The sequence below is a fragment of the Salmo trutta genome, chromosome 40, assembly GCF_901001165.1.
Source record: "Salmo trutta chromosome 40, fSalTru1.1, whole genome shotgun sequence".
Taxonomy (NCBI): Eukaryota; Metazoa; Chordata; class Actinopteri; order Salmoniformes; family Salmonidae; genus Salmo; species Salmo trutta.
Window position 1 is genome coordinate 16,664,962 of NC_042996.1, and position 6,879 is coordinate 16,671,840.

At 40.5% G+C, this 6,879-nt stretch overlaps 1 long non-coding RNA gene across 1 annotated transcript; it reads right to left on the reverse strand.

Moving 5' to 3' along the window:
* Positions 1-1,331: 1,331 nt before the first annotated feature.
* On the reverse strand, positions 1,332-2,745 carry LOC115180398 (uncharacterized). The gene is made up of 3 exons (XR_003873072.1): positions 2,632-2,745; positions 2,054-2,152; positions 1,332-1,780 (listed from the first exon to the last, which is right to left on the reverse strand). It is a non-coding gene; the product is annotated as an uncharacterized LOC115180398 (long non-coding RNA).
* Positions 2,746-6,879: the final 4,134 nt, after the last annotated feature.

Genomic DNA, 6,879 nt, shown 5'->3' on the forward strand with positions numbered 1-6,879 from the left:
AATTTTTTTAAAATATATTCCCTTCTGGTAATATTCAGTCTGTTTTGAAGACTCTGAGCCAGAAGTATTTCCCTGTTAACCACAGATCTACCACAAGGTTGCCAGGAGATGGCGCCAAACATGATGGAATGAAAGGCCAAGCATTGTTGCGTTTGCAAAGGTAACTGCCAAAATAAAAACAGTTGAGTAAGTGAGGGATATAAAGTGTGGCTCAGTCGGGAGAACGCGGCTCTGTCGGGAGAACGCGGCTCAGTCGGGAGAACGTGGCTCTTGCAGTTTCAGGGTTGGGAGTTCTATTCTCACGGGTGACCAGTATGAAAAATGGATTCAGAGTGTTTGGTTAAATGACAATGTTAAAGTAGTGTAAATAGAAAGCAGGTGCTTCCACACAGGTGTGATTCCTGAGTTAATTAAGCAATTAACATCCCATCACGTTTAAAAATGCCCAGTTATTATTTTGGCTACCATGGCGTGAAGAGATCTCGGTGACTTTAACTGAAGGGACTCAAAGGAGCATAGGGAGTTGTGTGTGTGTGTGTGTCACCAGATCTTAACCCAATTGAACACTTATGGTAGATTTTGGAGTGGCGCCTGAGACATTTTCCACCACCATCAACAAAACACCAAGTGTAATTTTTGGTGGGAGAATGTGGAATCCCTCCAATAGAGTTCCAGACACTTGTAGAACATTGGTACCCAAGGTGCATTGAAGCTGTTCTGGCTGGTGGTGGCCCAATGCCCTATTAACACACAAAGTGCACATAAAGGTGTTTCCTTTATTTTGCCAGTTACCTTTATTTCGTTGCTCTGTACAAGTGGATGGTGCTCATTTGAATGAACATACCATAATGTGAGATTGTGTACATGCTCCCTCTTCCTTGACGCAAAGGCAGTTTAGAAATATGCATCTTATTCCAGGGCTATAGACCTCTTCAGAATGACTCTGGGAGGGAGGCTATACACCACAGCATTATGGAAGTGCACACAATATTTTCTAACAATCATTTTGAGAGCAGCCAGGCAGATCATGTCTTCAGCTCGTCTTAATGTGAGCAGCAGTTTCAGAGTGAAATAATTAGAGCATTGCTCTAATTAAATTAACTCCACATCCCTTCAGCTATTTCCTTCCACATTTACACATTCATTATGGGTTCAATATCTGCTAGTCGACTTGTTTTCATTTCACACAAAGGTCAACGTACAATAAGCACTTCCAACTGTATCAACCTTGGAGTGGGAAATGCCAGAAGTCATCCCCGTGTAATTAAACAGACAAACACTCAAGCCTACGTTACAAGTGTCTAAATGTCAAACATGTTACACACACACACACACACACACACACACACACAAAGGTGCTTTAGTATAATAACACTACAATGTAATGTACCGCAATACCATATAAATACACTGATATAAAAGACACCAGTTTGATGAAAGTGTATGGAAGTACTGAAAGAGTACACCAAAGCTGAAGTGCACATGGGATATTCTAGTGACACTTCTGCTGTACCTCATACTATTTGCGAGTAGCTCTTCATGTCGCTACATTGTAAGTGTATAAGACATCTCAAATGTCTTACAACTACACATAGTATACTTTAAGTGGGGTCATTTTAGCACATAGAAGTACAATTAGTTGATTAAATAGTACTATAAACAACTTAAATGTATTTAGCACAAGTGAAGTTGGTCCAGAATAACAAAACCAAAAACATTTTCTCCTTATGGCAGCCCTCAAGTCCCACCGTTGTCCCGGGGAACATCCATGAGACCCATCCTGACAAGAAAATGGTAAAACACTTGAATGTGAGGCTGTACAAGCATATAAATGAAATTAGTGAAAAATGCAGATATTGGCTTGGGACTGATGAGGTTAATTTAAATGTCTCCTTCATATTGAAAAATGTTTTGTTCCCCACCCATGTCTCTGAAAAGCCATGGGTGGGGTTGGTATTAGACTTTGACAACCAGTAGTGAAGTAATATATTCAAATTTATAGTAGTTGTAGCGGTGATGTAGACAACCTATACGTATTAGTCAGATAATCTACCTTGTGGGTCCAGTTGATTTTGTTTCCCAGTTGAGGGTTTTTCCCAAAAAATTGAAATCCCAACTCAAAAAGCACTTCATTTTGGACTTCCAGAAACATCTGTGGGAGGAACAATATGACCAACCTTAATAAGGCTGGTGAAGCATAACAAATAAAAAACATCCCTTAACATATTACATTTTATCATTAACTTTAACAGTTAGAGACTAATTTATAAAAACTGGATTTCAAGCAATACATCATTATTCAAATAGTTTTATGACCAGAAAAATGTGGTTTGTCTGAGGATGGATGATAATTGGATGGTAGTTCAATTTACTAGGATAAAACAGAAATGTCAAAACAGGGCATATTCATGTGGACAATAAAGGAAATATAATTGAACTGAAAGATTCTTAATACTACAATGAAACAATTAGCAACAATCAGTATTTAATCACTCAGGCTGTAGCATTAATACATGCTTTAAATATGGCCTCCAATTAGCACACTTAGTTACAAACAATATATACAGTTGGGCTACATTTACAATAGGGATATACTTAACATTGGCCAGAACACATTCATACATTACTTACTTTCTAAACAAGCATTTGTAGGACTCTATTGAGCTGGTTTGGTTGGTGGAAAGAGGCCTAATGCATTCTGGTGAGCACCCTTAATAGCAATGCCCCGCCTCTTTCCAGGTGGTCATTATTGGGTTTTTATTAAGTTTGATGGAGGTGTGTGGCGGCCAATAAGGGGCGGACTCCCCTCCAGGGAAGGTGGGAAGTGAGAGTTTTCTACAGTACTTGTAAGACATTATTTGAGCTGTACTATATAAATAGACAATAAGTGCAGCATAGAAGAACTGACTTGAGGTAGCCTATTGTCATGCATGTTTTTGATGGGACAATAGCAGATAGGTAATGTCTGTGGCTTCATAAGCATGATGCTTTATGAGCATTGTATGTGTCACGATGAGGGCTGCTACATGCTACGTGCTACATGACTGAGCAGCAGCAGTAGCAGCGCATCAAAACAGACACCCCAGTAGAGAACAATGCCTGGAGCCTTATAGGGGAGAAGAGAAGGGGGTCAGAGCGTTCATTCATCTTGATTATCTCTGCCAACCTAATTACATGCCCAGGAAACAGTAATTAACACAAGTCTCACCTCGTTAATCAACTAAAGGCTTCACACTATTTATATCTGATTAATGACTGCTTAAACATGGTCCCAATTGGCACCCTGTTCCCTGTCTAGTGCACTACTTTTGACCAGAACCCATAGGTAGTGCACTACGTAGTGGCCATAGTAGTGCTACACAAAGAATAGGGTGCCATTTGGGACACAACCCATGAAGTGATATTTATATTTCTGTTAATTGTACACAGCTTGGCTTGTCGCTCCGCTCTGCTCCAGTTTTCTGTGAGTTTTTTGTCATCACGCACAGGGACCTCACGTTTTCTATTGTTATGCTCATAATAGTAGACTCTAATTGTGCGTTTCAATCAGAGATGACTTAGATTAAAGGGTTGCTCTGTATAATTAGACCTTGAATTTGAGTTGAACACTTCGCTTACAGCCATTTGTACTTTCCAGCGTTCTCAGTCTCGTGTACAGTCTTACTGTGCACAACTCTTGACCCAAGGTCATTGCTGTAAACATCTTGCGAGTCAGCTAACATGGCGTTATTTAACATTTTAGTCATTAAGTAGACACTCTTATCCAGAGGAACTTACAGGAGCAATTAGGGTTAAATGCCTTGCTCAAGGGCACATCGGCAGAATGTTCACCAAGTCGGCTCGGGGATTCAAACCAGCAACCTTTCCGTTACTTAACCGCTAGGCTATCTACAACTGTACATAGGTAATACAGTACAGAAGCCTAGTGTGTCTATCCACTTTCTGAACAGCATTGAAAAGGTGTAACAGCTCATTAGATCTCTATGCACAAAACAGAGATTATTATTTACATCTGCTAATAGATGGACGATAATGGAGATTTTATTTTCATCCATGTGGAAAAATTTCACCACAGATCGACAGCCCGTGTGTGTTTGTGTTATTGTGTGTGTGTGTGTGTGTGTGTGTGTGTGTGTGTGTGTATGTATGTATGTGTGCATGCGTGCATTTGTGTGATAAACAGAGGCCACGCCATAATGGGAAAGGATCAAAGCGCTAAATGATGGGCTGAAGATACTGAACCAGATTAACATGGCTCTCACAATACCAACAGCTGTTCATAAACTCACACAGCTAAAGATATCGTTTCAGATTAGCGCTGACGTAACAATACAGGGAGCTTCCGTCTGGAAGGGCTTAATACAATAGAGAGATGGAGCGGTGGAGGGATGGAGGAGAGCAGAGGGGGGATAATGCGCTGGAAAACATGTGTTATCGTCACAAAGGGGTTGTCAGCTTCAAACGTCTTACATCCCCTCAGGATCAAACAGGCTTTGCCTCCCAGAGCTGTTACTCTCTCGCCACTTACTCTCTATCTCAATCTCTCTTTCGCTCTCGTTCTCTCGCTCTCTCGCTCTCTCGCTCTCCTGTTCTCTCGCTTTTTTGCTCTCTATCAGTTTCTAGCTCTCAGACTCTTTCACTCCATACTTTCTCTCTCTCTCTCTCTCTCTCTCTCTCCCTCTCTCTCTCTCTCTGTCTCTCTCTGTCTCTCAATTCAATTCAATTCAATTTAAGGGGCTTTATTGGCATGGGAAACATATGTTAACATTGCCAAAGCAAGTGAAGTAGATAATATACAATAGTGAAATCAACTATAAAAATTAACACTAAATATTACACTCACAGAAGTTCCAAAATAATAAAGACATTACAAATGTCATATTATGTTTATATACAGTGTTGTGCAAATGGTTAAAGTACAAAAGGGAATATAAATAAACATAAATATGGGTTGTATTTACAATGGTGATTGTTCTTCACTGGTTGCCCTTTTCTTGTGGCAACAGGTCACAAATCTTACTGCTGTGATGGTACACTGTGGTATTTCACCCAGTAGATATGGGAGTTTATCAAAATCAGGTTTGTTTTCAAATTCTTTGTGGATCTGTGTAATCTGAGGGAAATATGTGTCTCTAATATGGTCATACATTTGGCAGGAGGTTAGGAAGTGGAGCTCATTCTCCACCTCATTTTGTGGGCAGTGTGCACATAGCCTGTCTTCTCTTGAGAGCCAGGTCTGCCTATGTTGGCCTTTCTCAATAGCAAGGCTATGCTCACTGAGTCTGTACATAGTCAAAGCTTTCCTTAAGTTTGGATCAGTCACAGTGGTCAGGTATTCTACCACTGTGTACTCTCTGTTTAGGGCCAAATAGCATTCTAATTTGCTCTGCTTTTTTGTTAATTCTTTCCAATGTGTCAAGTAATTATCTTTCTGTTTTCTCATGATTTGGTTCGGTCCAATTGTGTTGCTGTCCTAGCCCCAGGACCAGCTTGCTTAGGGGACTCTTCTCCAGGTGCATCTCTCTTTAGGTGATGACTTTGTTATGGAATGTTTGGGAATCGCTTCCTTTTAGGTGGTTGTAGAATTTAACGACTCTTTTCTGGATTTTGATAATTAGCGGGTATCGGCCTAATTCTTCTCTGCATGCATTATTTGGTGTTCACGTTGTACACGGAGGATATTTTTGCAGAATTCTTCATGCAGAGTCTCAATTTGGTGTTTGTCCCATTTTGTGAATTCTTGGTTGGTGAGCGGACACCAGACCTCACAACCATAAAGGGCAATGGGTTCTATAACTGATTCAAGTATTTGTATCCAGATCCTAATTCATATGTCGAATTTTATGTTCCTTTTGATGGCATCTCTCAGATCGTTCACAGCTTTGTGGAAGTTAACTGTGGCTCTGATGTTTAGGCCAAGGTATGTATAGTTTTTGTGTGCTCTAGGGCAACAGTGTTTAGATGGAATTTGTATTCGTGGGCCTGGCAACTGGACTTTTTTTGGAACACCATTATTTTGGTCTTACTGAGATTTACTGTCAGGGCCCAGGTCTGGCAGAATCTGTGCAGAAGATCTAGGTGCTGCTGTTGGTGACAGAAGCACCAGATCATCAGCAAACAGTAGACATTTGACTTCAGATTCTAGTAGGGTGAGGCCGGGTGCTGCAGACTGTTCTAGTGCCCTCGCCAATTATTTTATATATATGTTGAAGAGGGTGGGGCTTAAGCTGCATCCCTGTCTCACCCCACGGCCCTGTGGGAAGAAATGTGTGTGTTTTTAGCCTATTTTAACCGCACATTTGTTGTTTGTGTACATGGATGTTATAATGTTGTATGTTTTTCCCCCAACACCACTTTCCATCAATTTGTATAGCAGACCCTCATGCCAAATTGAGCTGAAGGATTTTTTGAAATCATCAAAGCATGAGAAGACTTTGCCCTTGTTTCGGTTTGTTTGTTTGTCAATTAGGGTGCGCAGGGTGGATACGTAGTCTGTCGTATGATAATTTGGTAAAAATCCAATTTGACATTTGCTCAGTACATTGTTTTCACTGAGGAAATGTACGAGTCTGCTGTTAATGATAATGCCGAGGATTTTCCCAAGGTTGCTGTTGACGCATATCCCACGGTAGTTATTGGGGTCAAATTTCTCTCCACTTCTGTGGATTGGGGGGGATCAGTCCTTGGTTCCAAATATTGGGGAAGATGCCAGAGCTAAGGATGGTGTTAAAGAGTTTTAGTATAGCCAATTGGAATTTGTTGTCTGTATATTTTATCATTTCATTGAGGATACCATTAACACCACAGGCTTTTTGGGTTGGAGGGTTTTTATTTTATCCTGTAGTTCATTCAAGGTAATTGGAAAAACCAATGGGTTCT